The sequence below is a fragment of the Anopheles maculipalpis genome, chromosome 2RL (assembly GCF_943734695.1).
Source record: "Anopheles maculipalpis chromosome 2RL, idAnoMacuDA_375_x, whole genome shotgun sequence".
Taxonomy (NCBI): Eukaryota; Metazoa; Arthropoda; class Insecta; order Diptera; family Culicidae; genus Anopheles; species Anopheles maculipalpis.
The window spans coordinates 45,228,015-45,246,433 of NC_064871.1; the positions used below are offsets into that span (position 1 = coordinate 45,228,015).

General features: G+C 42.4%; 1 protein-coding gene and 1 pseudogene across 1 annotated transcript in view; both read left to right on the forward strand.

Annotated features, from left to right (window-relative positions):
* The window catches only part of LOC126559083 (40S ribosomal protein S8), a 269,441-nt gene that overhangs the window by 165,662 nt on the left and 85,360 nt on the right, over positions 1–18,419 (forward strand). The gene's annotated exons all lie outside the window — the stretch shown is intronic.
* On the forward strand, positions 1,681–5,472 carry LOC126567174 (uncharacterized; annotated as a pseudogene).

Consider the following 18,419-nt stretch of genomic DNA (forward strand, 5'->3'; position numbering starts at 1 on the left):
CGCCCATTCGCCCCGGTGACTCCAGGATCCAGCAGTGACATCTCCTGTGCGTGTCAAAACAGTCCATGCATCCCGTGTGCCGCGTGCTTACGCTTCTCCATCTCTACCTATGCTGAAGCATGTCATTCGCTCGCATAAATTATGCTACCGTTCGACCTCCACAGCGATCATTTTCGACTCCCAGCGTCACCTTAGCTTCCTTCCCCAGCAAAGGATTCCTCAAGGAGTGTTTTCCCGGAAAATGCACCGTCAAGTCATGCGGGCCGGAGCGCACATGCCGAGCGCACAAGGCAACAAAAGCAACTGCTAATGTGATCGTAATTGGTGTCAGGTTGTTGTACTTTTGTTCTTGTTCCTATCCCAACTCCACTCCCCGTGCCGCTTCATGCCGCTTAAATTCCCTTGTAGCCCACTCACGTGTTTGTTTACGCGCTGTTGGAGCTTTTTCTTCCTTTCCTTCTTTCGTGCGCTCATCGCCTTACAACTGTAATTCTGTCAGATTGCAGAAAGGCAATCCACAGCACAGCACAGATCCTTAGCGAAATCGGCGACCTGCAGTGCAACGAGTGGCATCCTCGACATTCTTCGGCCGGCCGGTGGTTAGTGGGCTCTTACATTGTTGCAACATAAATCGCTGGGTGTATGATGATAAAAGGGAACCCAAAACAATCCCTCCCTTCGTACGGTGCAAATCGTTTTGCACGTAACGCAAAGGAAAATGGAAAATATTTCAACCGTTTTGTTTTAACCTGTATGATTTAGTCTTTGTTGCTTGGGATGGAAGATTATCTTTTTGTGGTTTTTTTCCATTGCACAGAACCGTTGAAAGTAAAAACGGTGTGAATTTTACTCGAGTCTGTTATATTAGCATTGTATCGGGTTTTACTGCTGTTGTTACGATGGTAAGAATTATATTGATTATTGTGATGAGCAAGATCTTCTGCAGGAAAATACAGTGTTGAACAATAAATTAAGACCACCTGCTACTATACATAAAGTAAAAATGAGATTGTGAATCCAATGTTCAATGAGTTAAAGAAATATTTTTTTAAATTGAGTTCTAAACAGTTACGTAACTTTTTTCGAAAATGTTTCTATCATTAGATTAACCATGAATTAGATTTAAAACTCTTTTTGATATTCTGGTGAAAATATTGCCAAACCACCGTACCATAAAATTAAAATTTAAACAAAAACATTTTTATTTTTCTTACTTAAAATAAAAAAAACTATTTTTTAAACATGTCCTCTTTTCTTTTCTCTACTGTATCTTTGATTACTGTAATTACGTTCACATAAAAAAAAAATTACAAAACAAGTAACAAAATTAAACATTTTTTAGATTGGATAAATTATTGCGCAATGTATTAATCACTTAAACTATGAACGTTCATTGTTCTCGTCATAATCATGAATATTCTATAAATTTTTGTAGTGTGTAAATAGTATTAGTGTATAGGTGTAAGAGTAGTGCGTAAGTAGTCATAAGTAGAATAAGAGTATTGGTTTATAAGCAGGAAATACAGTCAGTCGCATACGAACAGTCGAACAAGCAAGAGTATTTAATTAGACAACAACAGTTGGCGACGAGGATAATTCGGTCCGTGTGCAAAAGTCTATAGTCAGCAGAAGTAAAATAGTCCAAAAATGTCTTTAATTGGTGAAATAGAACCCTTCGTCATGGGTGAAAGTATTCGTGAATATTTGGAAAGAATGGATATTTTCTTTCAAGTGAACGAAATAGAGGCGTCGAAAAAGACAGTGATGCTGTTAACACTAGGAGGAGCGTCACTATACAGTCTGATATCGAAGATGGTATCACCGGAGGAGCCGAAATTGTGCAATTATGAAAAGCTGTGTATAAAGCTTAAAGAACAATTGGAGCAAAAAGTGAATGTGGTGGCTGAGCGTTACAATTTCCGTCACTGCATGCAGAAAGAACATTCCATTGCTGAGTACGTTATGGAGTTGAAGGCCAATGCACAAACATGCAAGTTCCAATCGTTTTTATCGGAAATGTTGCGTGATCAATTGGTGGCTGGTGTACGGGACGACGGGTTGAGGAAGCGCCTACTAAGAGAGTCTGACCTGACTTTCGAGCAAGCCGAAAGCATCGCGAGAACGTGGGAAGCGGCGGAAGAGCAGAACGAGACTTTTGCGGTAAAGGTGCAGCCCAGAGAAATGGCGGCAATTAGGCACGCGCCAAAAAGTAGCGTCGGTGCGCAGCACTACAACCACGTCGGGAGCAGTTATCATCCACACAAGCAGAGCAACGTGCACGCAATCGAGAGAAAGTGTTACCGGTGTGGGAGACTACACAATCCACAAACATGTCCAGCACGATTGTGGCAGTGTTTTACATGCAAGAAGATCGGGCATGTGTCGTCGTTGTGTAGAAATAAGAACATGCGAGTGCAAAGTTTGAAAACGTACGATAGAGAGGTTCCGCTCGCACACATATCAAACGAAAATAAGTTAAGTGAACCAGAAGAGTGTGTGTTAAACGTTAACGGTATTGATGTAGTATTCGAGATTGATTGCGGAGCGTGTAATACGGTATTAACAGAGGACATTTACCTCGATAAATTTAGAAGTGTGAAGTTAGAACCAACACAATTACGTTTCATAACGGCGTCAGGGCAAAGGTTAATTCCTTTGGGTAAAATGATAGTGGATGCGACACGAAAAAACAAAACGGTTAAATTGCAAATTGTAATAATTCCAACTGGAGATAAAGGAAGTGCGTTATTAGGGCGAGATGGTTTAGATGTCTTATTCCCGGAATGGAGAAAAACGTTTAAGTTAAACCAAATCGAAGAAAGTAATTGGAATAATGAAATGAGAGAGAAATTTCCTAGTTTGATTGATGGCAATCATAAAGAAACGATCGAAGATTTCGAAGCAAATTTGATATTAAAACCAAACTACACTCCAATATTTCATAAGGCATATGCGGTGCCGTACGCACTTGTGGCAAAGGTAGAAGAAAACATAGAGAAATTAGTGCAAGATGGAATATTGATACCAACCAGATCATCGGCTTGGGCAAGTCCGATAGTAGTGGTAGAAAAGAGCGATGGTTCGGTACGTATTTGTATTGATGGAAAAGCGACAATAAACCGATATCTTTCCGTTGAACACTATCCATTGCCTAAAATAGATGATATATTGGCTAAGATTGCAAACTGGAAAATATTTTGTAAGATAGATCTTACCGGAGCATATTTACAAGTGAGGTTATCAAAAAATGCGCAAGATATTTGTACCATAAATACACATAAAGGGTTGTATAAGTACACAAGGATGCCGTTCGGAGTGCAATCAGCACCGGCTATATTTCAATCAATCATTGATCAAATACTTATACGAACACCAGGTATAGCATACATGGATGATATTTTGGTAGGAGGCAAAACAAAAAAAGAATGCATGGAAAATCTGATGGAAGTGTTGAAGAGGCTTGAAAAATACAAAGTAAAGATAAATGAGAAAAAATCGGAATTTTTCAAAACGAAGATAGAATACTTGGGGTACGTTATAACGGAAGACGGAATTACGCCAAATGCAGATAAAGTTAAAGCGATAGATAATGCCCCAGCACCTGAAAACGTAATGCAATTACAAGCATATTTGGGAATGTTAAACTATTATGGAAGGTTCTTGCCAAATTTAGCAAATTTACTAAGACCATTACACGAATTGTTACGGAAAAATGTTAAATTTGAGTGGTCAAAAGAATGTCAGGAGTCTTTCGATAACTGCTAAAGGCAAATCACGTATTAGAACCGTATGATCCTGAAAAACCGATAATATTAACGGTAGATGCTAGTCCCTATGGGGTAGGTGCGGTATTATCGCATGAAATAGGTGGACAAGAGAAGCCAATTTATTTTGCGTCTGCGACTCTAACACAAGCACAAAAAAACTATGCACAAGTTCAAAAGGAAGCGTTAGCGGTAATTTACGGAGTGCAAAAATTCCATAAGTATATTTACGGAGTAAAGTTTAAACTAGTAACGGATAATGCAGGAGTGAAGGAAATTTTTAAGCCTTCAAGAGCAACGTCATCAATAGCTGTGGCGAGATTAAGCCGTTGGGCATTAATATTAGCGAACTACGAGTATGTAATTGAGCATAGACCGGGAAAAAATATGGGTCATGTAGATGCTATGAGTAGGTTACCATTAGCAGAAGAATCAATAATAGAAGAAGTAGAAGTGTCATTGAATGCACTATCTTCAAATGAAATTTTAGACATTGGAATGATAAGAAAATATCAGCAGAACGATGGATTACTGCAACAAGTCTATAAGAACGTAAAATACGGTTGGTCAAAAAACGAGTCAGTTCAGTTAAAAGAGTATGCTAAAATCAAAAACAATTTGGGGATAGAAAATGGAATACTGCTATTCAACGATCGAGTGATAGTGCCAGAAAAACTGAAAGAGGAAATAGTAAAATTGTTCCACGATAATCATGATGGTCTTGTAAGAATGAAAATGGCAGCAAGAAAATTAGTTTGGTGGAAAAACATGGATAAGGATTTTCATAATTTCATTAGATTGTGTCAAATTTGCCAGTCAAGACAGATCATACCGAAGGAAGTAGTTACCACAAAATGGCCAAAAAGCTTACGTCCGTTTGAGAGAATTCACATTGATTTTTTTTATTTCGAGAATAGTACGATAATGATAATGGTAGACAGTTTCTCAAAATTCATAGAAGTGAAAATCATGAAAAGTATAAGAGCAGAATATGTAATTGAAGTCATAGAAACATTTTTCGCATGTTTCGGAGTGCCAGAAGAGATAGTATCAGACAATGGGCCTCCCTTTAGTTCAGAAAAGTTTGTCATGTTTTTAAAGTCAAAAGGTATTAAGGTCAGTAAATCACCACCGTATCACCCACAATCTAACGGATTAGCTGAAAGGGCGGTGCGAACGGTCAAAGATGCATTGAAAAAATATCTGTTAGATGCAAGATTTAAAGCATTAAATCTACAGAGGAAACTAAATCAATTTTTGATAAACTATAGAAACAATCCATGCACAGTAACAAAAGCGACACCAAGCGAAAAAGTGTTTTGCTATGTACCACATACCCTTATCGCAAAAATTAACCCTACAGCAGCACACAAAAGAGAGATTACCGATGAATGCAAGGAGCAAACAAGAGATATTGTGAAAAGAACTGTGGAAGATGCATTTCATGAAGAAGAAGAGGTATATTACAGGAATCATTTTAAAGAAATTCTGAGATGGATTCCAGCTGTAGTAAAAAAACGAATAGGAGAAGTCGTGTACCTAATAAGCATTAATGGAATAATACGTAAAGTACACAAAAATCAATTAAGACGAAAAACAATGCATGATAAGTTTATAGTAAATAGAATACCTATATCAAACAAATGGTCTTACAAAAGAAAAAGAAGTGAGTCGAGTCCACCACCCGTACGAAGATCAAAAAGAGTAGAAGGGCAATCACGTTTTAAATACCCAAAATAAGTAAACTTCGTTTAAGGGGGAGAAGTGTAAAGATTGGATAGAAACTTCGTTTAAGGGGGAGAATGTAGTGTGTAAATAGTATTAGTGTATAGGTGTAAGAGTAGTGCGTAAGTAGTCATAAGTAGAATAAGAGTATTGGTTTATAAGCAGGAAATACAGTCAGTCGCATACGAACAGTCGAACAAGCAAGAGTATTTAATTAGACAACAACCATTTTAAGTTAGCTTTACCTTCTTCTTCTTGGCTAAACGACCTACTAATGGGTCTAATACTACTAATGGGTACTACGCCAGCCATCGAATGGCTTACTAGGCTTGTCGATACCATGTAGTTGGATAGTCAGATCTCACTGCGGGGAAACGGTCAGGATGCGATATAAAGTGTGCAGGCCAGCACCGTTGTCCCGGAAGGAGACGCCGCCGTCGAGAGCCTTCATCAGCGGCGGATTCGCTCCAGTAGGAATCGTAGGGCCAATGGTCGAGAGAGGTGGAGAAATCCAAGAGTTGGAGACATGCACAGAGTCCGCGAGTTTTCTCAAGCTAACACCGAGAGGAGGCGGTCGCTTACCCCAGCGGAAGAAGCCTCGCTTTTAGAGGACAACATTTCGGGACGCTAATCGTGCAGGCGTCAGTGAAGGACGAAAATATCAGAAGCGGTGTAAGCTTCGAAAGACAACTAGCGGTGTCACAATTACACTTGGTTTTTAATTAGTTATATATTAGTTCTTTGGTGTAATTGTGAAAAAAAATTAGGCGTCACCTAGTTCCTCCTTTAGTTTCAGGGCCACACAAAACAGTGATAAACTTCTCAAAACAGAGCTTCTGAGTTTTTGAGATAAACAAATTTACGTTGAAAATCCACGAGAGTAGCAGTAGTAGTTTGTTTTGGACTTAATATTTATAGTGCTGTTTAACAATTTTTGTTCATTTACAATGAGTTCGCACCGTTTGCTTTCTTCACTGACTCTTTGTGGTTAGCGATTGCTGTTTTTTTTTTGCTATCGTTTGTGCTTTAATATTTATAAAATGGGAAAAATTCCCAAAAAAAACCCATAAAACAATTTTTTTATTGAAATCTAACCGAACCCTAAGATTATGATAAATAAAAACGAAAATAAAGGATAAATAAAAAGATAAATTAACCTAAGTTCAAGCCAGCATGGCTTAAATTGCTGACTGGTTCAATGTCCTTAAACTACTTGCTTGCCAGCCGTTGTGATAGTTTCGGTAGATTTTCTGAATAAATTCTTCAATTGTAGCTATTATTTGTAATTCTGTGAAGCTCTCTAGTATTGTACCAAGGAGGAATATTCATGATCCTCTTCAATATCTGGGTCTGCAATATTTGTATTTTTTTACGATGTGAGAATGCTATTCTCTTCCAAGCTGGGACTGCATACGTTAGTACTGGACGAAAACATTTGTTTTTTAAATTCAATTTTGATCTGTGATTAAGAAAAGGGTACATACTTGTAATCAATTTGTTCCTTCTTACTAGAATATTTTCAATATTTGTTTTAAAAGTAACCCGTTTGTCAAAGTAGACTCCTATGTATTTTATGTTTGTATTCCAAGGAATATTCCCATGACTCATCAACAGTTTGCTTTGCGGTAGTTTCCTCGTACATATTTTCCTTGAAATTCAAGAGAATAGTTGAGAACAATTTCTGACAAAATATTAACGTTTGCTCAATACTGGCTTGTTTATATGTAGCTATTTGTCTTTTTTTTAGATAGTGTTCGCCGCCCCGGGAAAAGTATTTGAGAAGCTATTTTTGGCACTTGGTGCTTAGTAGATAAGTTTTAGTAGATAACTTTTTCTCAGGTCTCGTAACCTATAGCTCCTATTAACTATACCTAGTATAAGTAACCCATGGAAATAGGGTTCAAATTCCATCCGGGACCGTCCCCCCGTAGTGAGGACTGACTATCCAAATACGTGGTATCGGCAAATCTCGTAAGCCATTCAAAGGCCGGCGTGACCTTAGAGGTCGTTGAGCCAAGAAGTAGAAGAAGTAGAAGTATCGAAATAAGTGCTTTGAAAATCGGTTATAAAAGCCTGTCACTCTAAAGTCGCTATCTCAGTTTTTGTAAAAGCTTTAGGAGCGTTGAACACATATTCGTTCAGAGCTCTAACAACTCTTAAGTAAGAATCGTTGCGAAGTTTCATAGTAAGTGTATCATAAATGAAGAAGTAATTAATTGTTTAAAAAGTATCTAATGTTAACTTAAACACTTACATTTGCCTAATTTTTTAACCTTGTTTGATTTTATAACAATTGACACTCACATTAAAAATTCAACCGAAATTTTAAATTCGTAATTAAGTTTCGTTATACAATGTGTAATATACGATTGTAACTGACTCTAACTAAATTGAGCGTCTTGACATCACATTATATTTCTTGAGTTTTTGAGTCTTGGAGAGATGTTTTAAATTGCTTTATCACTTCATTTCGTGTCTAGTAGCCCAAAATTAAGAGAATGCTATGCGAAGTCCATGATGCTGTTCATTGTCTGAGGTTGATGTCTGCCAAATTCCAGCTTTTCAGTCACTATATCGCACTATCAATCACTTTCAATCTGATTCTATACCTTTGTCAATAATGTACTTGCCGACATCTTGATTGTTTCAAACAAGTGGATATTCGCACTATGACTGGAAAATAGTGTGTTGTTAGTGAAGTATTTTCGTATTTAACAATTAAATGTACTACTTCTTTGCTTAACCGATATTCTAGGACCTTTCGGCCAGCCAGTTTAGTAGTCAAGTCCCCAACACGGGGAAACGGTCCATATGGGAATTGATTTTCAATCCTACTGATAATTGTACTATGAAGCCTATAAAAGTGTAAAGATATTAAAAAAAATGTCAATTATCATTACTAAGTTTTCACAGATTTCCCTGCGTCCCTGGTTTCACGGACTCCCGGTAGATCCTGCGTTTATTCGCATGATGTCGAGGCTTAATTCGAACCATCATGCGATAAATGCACATCTTCAACATATAGGTAGCGCTGACTCCAAGGTTTGTAGCTGTAGCAACGGATACCACGACATTGACCACATCCTCTGGTCATATGTGTAGTTCGATGCGGCTAGACCCAGGCTCTTAGTAGCCGTTCGAGAATCAGGAAGTTCCCCGGCGGTGCCGATGCGCGATATCCTGGGACAGAAGGGCTACGAATATGCGCGGATTCTGTTTGACTCCGCCAAAGTCCTATTAGTGGATTGTAGGCTGTTAGGTTTATTGTTTTTTTTGTTTTTTGTTTGTTGAGGTTTTTTTTTGTTCTTTGTTTATTACAAGTTCGCAACGGTGGCGTCGACATGCGCCGGTCGCTGTTTCGGCCCCAGAATCGATAAAAGTTGGTTTAGGAGATCTAAAGTCATAACTGGCGACCTTGTCGTTGGCGGGATGTCTGGGTTCGATTCTGCAGTAACCTTGCAGGGTTATTGTGGCTGGCGGCTCCTGCTGCGTTTTGCTATCGTCAGGGTCGCCAGCGGCAGCATTAGATCACTGAACCAATTGAATTATGTTTGAACGACGTGTAGTTGTGACTGGCGGCTTTACTGTTGGCTGAATGCGTGAGTTAGATGCTACTGTAGCTTCACAAAGTTGTAGTGACTTTCGGACTCGTGCGTTCTGCCGATGGTGGGATCGCCAGCCACAACATCGAAATGCTTGCAATGACATGGAGGTGCGAATCATCACAAAGTATCCGCAACAAAGGGGGTTTTCTTGGGAGTCAATTGATAGTGTCCACGGCTCGTTGCTCCAAAGAGGCACCAACCCCTTTGCAGGCTAAGAGAGGACAACTTTAGCACCTGGCAACCTGGCAGCAACAACATCCACAACCGAGCTCACCCGGGATAAGGTGCACTTGAATTGAGGGAGAAGGAAATGTCTTTCCTCCAAATAGGATATAAGTTTGATGAAATGTTAAGCTAAATATAAGATTAGATTTTAAGGAATACGGCCTGGCCGTCCTTACGAAATAAAAAAATTACTAAGTTTTAACAGTTTTCTATAACACACACATTCTCTCCATTTAAATATAATCACCTATTCCGTGCCCGAATAATGACAAAAATGTATGCTTCATGGTTTATAAGTCAATCATTATCATGCGAGGAATTATGTGGATAGAATTTAAAATGAATTCTCTCCTCTTTTTTACTTAGTGTGTACCTGCTATTTTACCTTTAAATTTGACTTAACGAAATTAAAATTTAAAAAAAAAACATAACGTTCCGCACCAATATTTCAGATATCTTCAGAAAGCTTGAATGAATTTTCCCAACTGTTTAAGGGTAGGCTACCGTTGAGAGAACACGCATACGTTCCAAATCCCTTGATTTAAATTCAACCTCTCTCTCTCCTTCAAGCTCTTTCTCTCTCTTTCTCTCTCTATGTCTATCACTTTTTGTTTCTCTTTTAAAGATTATTCATAAGAAACTTAAATCCTAGCAATTTTCATATCCTTGCACAGAAAGCGGTAAAAGTGATTTAACGAACAAAAAAGCATAAAGCACTCACCCCGTCGAAACAACCCTCCGAAAACTGTGAGAGCGAACCACCCCATCACAACCCCGAAAGCCACAATTAAAGGTAATCCGAAAACAAACAACAACAACATCGCCGCCACGCACCAAACACTCTCTCCAAAGCACGTGTGCATTTCGATGCTACCGCTCTCACGGGCAGATTCGAATGCAGACGGGATCATCCAACACCGATCAGCTCAAGCAAGCGGAAGATCAGCACGCACATATTCTCCTACCGGCCGGATGATGCTAGGCCGCCGCTCTCTCATCGGGCGCGATAAGCGCGGGCATCTCCAACGGTGTGCGCGCGCGCGCGCGAGTGCCGTGATCGCTCCCGGGAATCCTCCGGCAAAGTGGCCGACCACTCTATACCAACAGAGCTCTCGCGCCCGAACCGCGTTGCGTGGTGGGTTTGGGCGGCTTGAATTGGGCCGTACTCGCATCAGAAAGCGCTCAACGTTGGACCCGTGCAGAAGTGTTTCTTCCTACAAGCGCGTGTCGCTGGTCGATCAGACGAAAAAACAAATTCCCAAGCCTCCTCGTGGAGATTGTGAACGATCGTGTTTTAAGTTTTGTTTTTTTTTTTCTGGAGTGTCCTTTCGATGTCGAGCACTCCAGTCGGAAGCAGTTGAACTGTGCATACGCTTTAAATAATACAAAATTGCGGAAGCAAACACTTCCAAGTGCATACGTGCGTACGTGTAGTTGCCTCGTGCTTGTGATTAAATCCGTGTGACCTGTCCTGGTGCCCTACAGCTCGGAACTCGGAAGGAGACGTGTCCGACACGCACGTGGAGGTACGGTTTACATAGGCTCTCACACACACACGCACGAGGTTCAGGGTTTTGATCGATTCGCATACGGCGGTGTGCGTGTTCTTGTGTGTGCACGGAAAACGCTTCACTAAGAAAACCTCACCAAAGCGGAGCCAGAGCGAAGCCAAATAGTATAATCGTGCCCCCTGAGTGTGCTCAGAATGTGCGCCGAAGATCAATGTCGCGGTGATAAGCGGGTTGCGTTCCTGTGAGTTGCGGATCCTTTTCTGTCCGGAAGCCCTGCAAAACAGGGAGACGGCAAAACAGTGAGACAGTGCCCTTGAAATTGTGGATCGAATCCCACTCCTATCTCACTCGTTCTCGCTCTGATCCACGGTGGGAAGAAAGTGTTGGGTTTATTTTAAGAAGCTGAACACCCCCGAAATAGTCGCCACTTTGGGAATTCCGAATTGGGTTATTAGTGATACAGTGGGCTTGTGAGTGTGCGTTTGTGGTGCGTTAAACATCGAACCGATTCTCAAATCAAACGCTTCCGCGGCACGAGCATAGATTACCACCAGCCGGAGGGTTGTAGTACAATTCCAGCGCCCTTTCGGCTGCATCGTGGGAACCAGGTGGGCTCGTTCGGTTTTGACGGGGTAGCCTTCAACTGGTCGTGATAGCAGCCAGTGTCTCGTGCCAGTGTGCGTGCGCGTTTTGTACTGTGCGAGTGTGCTGCAGCTGCATGCTGCTGGTGTGATGCAGGTTTTATGACAGCTTAATGTGTGCAGGTTGCTGCTAACACGGCCTAAGTGCGTTTGGCGTGTGTTTCGTTGCATCATAGCCGGCTGGGCCTTCCGCAGATCGTGTGACGCTTAGTCGTGGTCGAAGCATTTTGGATCGGTTTTGGCCCTAGCCCTATCGACGCCAATCCTATTCAGCGGTGTTGCAGCTTGCAGTTGCCATTTGGTTCTTGGGTAAGTAGCTGGTACGATTGCTCGGCTAGTGTCGCGGACCTTCCGCGTGCCGTATGGAAACGCGAACATTGAGGGGGATTTCGAAGTTGGTGGTATGTTCCCAGGGTAGGCAGACTCATTTTGGGCCATGGTTGCGTACGGTGTTGCAAGACTGCAGTTGCTCGTATGGCAGTGACCGCAGGGAAGTGATGCTGTGTCTTGCGATCAGCGCCATCAGCTGGTGAGCAGTTTTAGACTCGGGGCATTGACGCATAGATTCCCGCGTTGGGGTGTTCTAACATTGAAGTTTGAAGCATTTCTAAGATCTGCGTAGGGTCTAGTGGACCAATTTCTGATAGAAAATAAATAAGACTGAATCATATCTGTTCTGTTATGGGAGAAGCACCAATATTTGCAGTCCAGAAATGTTTCAAAATTTGGAAAAATTGGGAAATCTTTTATACTGTGCGGAATTCTGCGTTGAGTGGAACTTTGCTAATTCATCGTTAAAAAAATGCTGACTAAACTTGCCACATCGAAGAAAAGAAATCTGACATCTGACGCTAATAAATCTTTCCAACTTCCAAATAAAACCAACCAACCAAATTCCGCGATTTTGGGCGACTCATCGCATGGCAAATTTTTGGGTGAGTGAAATTTGCCAGAATAGCAAACAAGTTGTCCACTTTCTTCGCACACACGTACTGTTTGCGGAACAACTTCCAAACAATCATCACCTCACAAACGCAAGTCAACATGGGTCTCCTTCCTCCGAGGATGCGCCTATGGATTGATTTTTTCAATTCTCATGTTCTCACCCGTCGTCCCGGAACACATGATAATATTGATAAACAAATACGGGTCCAATGTCTGCGCGAAGTACCGCCGTATCGCATAATTACACCATGCTAACCGATCTTCCCGAAGCGAACATTTGCAAACACACAAATTTGTTCGTCCGACGAGGAGTGTTGTTGTTTCATCCCACTCCACTGTTGTGCCTCGGATATTCTTACAATTTTTACACGAAACGATTTCTTGCAGACTCTTTACTCAAATGAGGCCCGTTGTTTGTTTTATTTCCTCCCCTACGCGGCCGGGCGGGTCGGCAAACAAACTTTGTGTCACTACTGGCACCGATAAGGCCAGGAACGGGCCAAAAATGGTGCTGATGATTTCATCGTGTACTTCGGAGAAGTTCGGGCGAAATCTGGCGCAATCATATACAGGTCAATGGCATGAGATTTCGCAAATTTTGGAAATGGCACAAAAAAAAAAGGGCAACCGATCGTACTGGACGTTGGTTTTTATTTTTCAAAGAATTATCACTGATTTAGTGAATGGTCGGTGGGATCATTCTAGATATTTTTAACAGACCTCCAAAACGTTGTCTTCTTAGTAGTCTGGACAGCGACATCTATGAGCGAAACTCTGAAACTAACCTGGACCTGAGAGAAGTAAGCGAGAACTAAAAGACCAAGTGCTAAATTACTGAACTTACATACACATCATGCTGCAAAATGAATATAATCAGCAAGCTTCTTAATTGAGAACAATCTACGGATTGTATAATTTTGATCTTGCATAAAAGAAACTCGTACCGCTAATTAGCCGAGAGAGTAGCGCCCCGGCGAATGGCACCCAGCAAAACATAATCACTTTTGGGCAGCACGTCAAAATGTCTTATTTATTGCCAGTTATGTCTTGTCCGCTATCGCCATGTCGGACGAAGCTTGCACTGCCGGCAACTGCCAACATCACAACACTCAGATAAGACGCACACGCTTCAGACGCATACACACACACACATAATCAACCCGTCCGCTCCGGGTGGTGGTGCTGACTCCCATCACCGAATCTCTAGCACGAGGTGAATGAACTTACTGTCCACCCAAAAAACATCCACCGATCCCGCCCCAGCCCCACCGACCGTTTTTCCGCGCATTGTCACCAACAGCTGCGCGCACGAGGTGGGGAAGCGTACGTGCTTTTACTCTCGATGCCACCGGTCCGCAAAACTACCCAAACCTGAGGTTAGTATGGGGAGGTTCGCAAGGGTGTATGCGGTGATAGCATATTTGTGGTATTTCGATCGGCATCGTCGCTGACCGCGATGGTTCTGTTACGCCCTGCGCTGGCCGCCGTGGAGGTGAAGTTCATGATCACGCCTCATAAATTGCGCCGTATGTTGCAGCAGCAGTGGTAGCACCGTGATGCTCGGAACGGAATGGTTCGTTACTTAACACTGGCTTTGTTTTGTTTGGGGTTCGGGGGTTTTTTTTTTCTCTCGTACCAATTCCTACTCCATTCCAGATGAAGGGACGCTGATGACCTGACGGCTGACTTTTAATCGTCTCGAATGGAGAGAAGACTCTAAAATACGCTAGCAGTTGTGTCCATTTTATTCCACTTGATCAATGGCGACAGTAGTACAGCTTCAGGTCTCCCAAAACAGTGCTACAAGACACAAGTGAGCACAATTAATCGATCCGTTGATTGTTGCTTTCGACAAGTTGGATGGCGCATCGCTTGGCCATGATTTTATTTTTTCGGACTCTTCGGATGTTGTCCGATGCTCTAGAACTTTGGGATAGAGGTTCCATCTTCGGAACCCCTCCGCACCGGCGAATACCGTTACTTGGACCGTTGCAGGTTTAAAAATTGGATAAATTTTATCCTGCTCTTTCACTATGCTATTCCTGTTTCGTTTCATTTTGGGAGCTCTTCGTATTCTAATTTTTAATTGACTGGATTCTATTGTTTGGATCAAATTGATAGGAACTTGAGATGCGTTTCTTGTTGTTTGGGGAGAATTCTGAGAGATAGTTGTTTTATTTTTCAAATTTAGAAATCATTTGTCATCAAGTCATCAAGTTTAGGATAGCAATGTTTGGTGCTATAAATCCTGATGTGTACATGGCTCGTTTTATACCACATGTCCTCTGTTTTTTTCTTGGCTTAATGACCTTGTAAGTCATGCTTTCTGATACCATGTCGTAGAATAGCCAGTCCTTACTACGGTGGAACACTCCAAGTAGGATTTAATCCCTGGTCCTGACATGTGGAGACCTTCGCCTCTGTCATTTCTACCACTAGACCGGAATGTCTTGGTAGTAATCTTGCCAAAATGACCCAAGTAAAAGAGAAAGACAGAGCTAAACTAGAATACACAAAATAAGGCATGACATTCAAATTTTTCTTCAAACAGATTACCAGATTTAAACTTGCCGCGATTTCCCCCAGGAGTACACAATTTGCCCAAAATAACAGTCCATACAACGACTCTCACCTTGTTTCGACATCTGTAAATCTTCTGATATCTCCTGCTTGCCGACCGTAAATATTTGCACGAACTACACTGACTACTGCGTAACATTTCCAGCCAAGATCAAGAATCTAGACGCAAGGCACGCGGGATACCGGAACAGTTACGGACGAGGCGTTACGGAGGTTACGATTATCGCGATATTGTTCGCGCTTCCTATTGGCCTTCATGACTTGCCGCTTCCTCCAGGTGCACGCACAAGAACACAGAGTGCTGCACAACGAGAGACTAAAAGGACAAGCTTTCGTGAAGTCATTCGTGAAGTCCCAGGACAAACACCCGATAAGCTTCAATTTGCGTAGCGCTGTCGATCGTTTATTTTCCTTGTTCAAACAAAACCCCCGGCCGACTTGAGAGTACGCTTCTTCCACAAGAAAAACGACACGCACGACACGAATTGCAATACGGCGTGCAGTGCGACGGAGGAAAAGAATCCATTGGCAATGTTGCTTCATAAAACCATTACATAATGCAGCTCAGCTGTGGCCCGACCGGGTGAAAGATTCCATTGCGACGGCTTGAAAAGGATTACGCATTCGACGACCCAGGCGCAACTATCAGCCGCGATCGATGATGACGCGAATGATGGTGGGCATGGGACGACTGGTTTGCCGTGATGGGAAGTCGCATCCGGAAATCGATCGATTTAGCCATCGATCGTAACAGCGCATGCGTCTGTGTTTGTTTCTGTCCCCAACCATTTACCTCCATACGACCGTCGTCCAGGAAGCCAGAAAGGGGGTGTGATTTACGGTGCACGCTGTGACCGATCAATTTCGCGCCGACGACACTATCTGATGCTACTGCGGTCGCACGGACAGGCACAGCTCATCCCATACGGCATCATGTCATGCAAATTCTTGCCACGCAGTTCGTCGCGGAGTGCCACGGTGAAGGTGAGCCAGCTACAACTGACCGATCGTCCAACGCGACGCCGTGGGATGCTCATCAAGATCAAGTGCGAGGTTCGCCTTCGAAAGTTTTCCGAAATGGGCCCCCCGGAAGATTCGCTACCTTCGGTCCGGTGGTCGACTTTTTGGCTCGACGTGTCGGGGTGGGCGATATGGCGAATTTTGGCGAATTTTGGTGTGTGGTTTGGTGTTCTTTCACGAAACTTGATCTAAACGATCGGCCTATTTGAATTGCCGATTCCGGTGCGGTGTAGAGGTCGCAGCATTAGAGCGCTGGAGGACTAAGAACTGGTTTCTTGCCGGATTAGAAATTATGATTTTTGATAACAATAGTCCGGCCTTCGGTTCTATTGCGGAAGAAGCCAACATTATAGCAGATATCGGAACATATATAGGTCAGCCACTAAGTAACGTAACGTAAAATTAACCTTCATTTGACTTTTATTTCGTGCATCAGACAGATTATGAATTCTTGTCCTCGTATGGCATTCATAATTCGATGCATAATTTTTTTTCTCTTATATTGATTTTATCAGACGAATAAAGTCCAGCGACTCTCAAAGTTTCTACAAAATAATCAATCTTTTGTGGCTTGAACTTTAGACCATTCTTAAAGGACGCTACCATTTGGAGAAATCCTCAATTCAGGATCTCCGAACGATTTGGATCATCCTTCATCATGGCAACTTTCAAAGTCGAAGACGCCCCTTATGAAGTGATATCTTCAGAGCATCAGATCCATGCACTTTTATCATCCCTCGATAAACTTCTGTTGCCTTTTTTCATTTGGAAAAGACAGAAGAGCTTCCTTCAGTGATCAGCATTTATGTTGAGAAGTTATCTACACCAATGATAATAAAAGTGTTTATCCATCAAGTTGGTATCGAGATCGAGCGACGTCATTACCGGAATTTTTTTTTTTCGTTTATTTATAGAGGGTTTGAGTCTTAGAGACTACATTCGCCTCTCAACCATAACCGGATAGCTTAAAAGCTTTAGGCAGCCTTCTTCCATATTGATAATTTTTGTTTAATTTAATAATTTATACTATACTAACATAACATATGATATGATAATAACGATATTAAGTGATGTGATGAAATATATCTCACCGAATTACCTCACACATGCCTCCAAACGTCCTCTACCATTGCGTGCAACCCTACAACAGCACATACGGCGCTAGGAGGAATGAACTTTCCATACAGCAATGCGTCGCATTCCTACACACTCCAGCACACCTCCGGCACCGGTGGCCTCCAGGAAGATGCGGGGCGCATCCCGAGCAAACAAACGCAAAGAAACGGAACGCGAATGTTATGCAACCTTTTTTGCTTCACGATTTGCGCTTACTGCTCGCTCGGAGCGACGTGGCGGAAACAGGGCGAAAAGGTAAATAAAAATAAATAACTAAAATAAAACTCTCCGCGTGGATCTCAAGGTGGACGGGTGGCAGAAACATGTGGCTGCAACGCCCGGGACGTTGCGCGAGGGGAGTGGAAGCAAACGAGAGGAGCACAACAAAAAGCAGGACAGGATGGCAAGAATCTTCCCAGGCAAAGAACGGCCGGCTAGGGACCGTGTTACCGTGGCTGGTATGATTGTGATGCAATGGACACCTTCGCCGAATGGTTTGCTTGGCTGTAAACGGCTGGAGAGGCTTTCGGTTCTATCAGTCATTCTTAGCCCAACTCGAGCCCGATCCTCGACGATCGGGTACGCGTCGTCTGCTGCATACATATTTTGCTGCTGCGTGCCGTCGCGATCATCATCCAATCTTTAAAAAAAAAAACAGTTTGTCCACCGGCAACAGGGGACGATTCGGAAAGGGTCCCGTGTGGAAACGGTGGAGTTGCAAGAAGCAAATCCCACCCACCGTAGGAATTCCGTACGACCGTGCCACTGTTTAACTGGGCTTCGAGGTTAGCCGACGCCATGATTTAGACGAATCGAGCTTAAGGGCGACCGCGCACTTTATTTCTGTTCTAGCTGTTCCTGATCGCGGCTAGGCTTGCCAGCTGAGCAGATACCTCCCAGGGCTCGGATTCTGCCAATCATTGGCTCCCCGTTTTTTTTCTTTTTCGCTTAGCTAAAAATAGCTCTCATATTTCTATGGTTTTCTCTTCTTCCAGATAGTTTTCATTTGAAGTACAGTTGAACTACAATTTATGCAATTTGAAACCATATGCACGCAAGATCTCGCGACTGATCTCACCAGAGGTCAATGCTCTACGGTCTGCAATCTTTTTTGATTGTACGAATCATTGTGAGCAAAGAAAGATGTACGCCAAAAGTTCGTCCCGATGGCCGTACAGATTACGATTCTGCTTTCGATTACTGTGAACAGCTGTTTTTGGGGTGCAGGAAAACTGAACCGGTTTTGCAAACTGCGTGTGTACTCATTTCGTATCGCAAATTTCCGAT